Here is a 378-nt window from a genome sequence, read left to right as displayed (position 1 = left end):
GCCATCAGAGCCTTGTGTGAGATACTCTGAAGAGCGGACTACCTTTTCGTCCATAAAAATCATTTTATATTCCGTGTATGTGCCATTGAGCGCTATAACTTTATTTAAAAATAACGCGGCAACATGTCAAGTCGAATTTTGTTTCATGCACGCGTGGTACACGACCTCCCTAGGTAAACAACCGCTACAGGCGTTCAAATTAGCACGTGGGCTGCCATTTCGTAAAGAAATGAGCTCCACCGTGTACCCGAGCGGGTGTGGGCGGGCAAGAAGCGTGAGTACATGCACGGTGCACCTATTCTCTTCTTGTATACGTACACCACCTATGTGGGGTTGTGTGAGAGAGATACAAACCTAGAGAGATATAGTGTGTGGGTT

Source organism: Triticum dicoccoides, chromosome 2A, assembly GCF_002162155.2.
Source record: "Triticum dicoccoides isolate Atlit2015 ecotype Zavitan chromosome 2A, WEW_v2.0, whole genome shotgun sequence".
Taxonomy (NCBI): Eukaryota; Viridiplantae; Streptophyta; class Magnoliopsida; order Poales; family Poaceae; genus Triticum; species Triticum dicoccoides.
Note: the sequence above shows the minus strand (reverse complement) of the source record.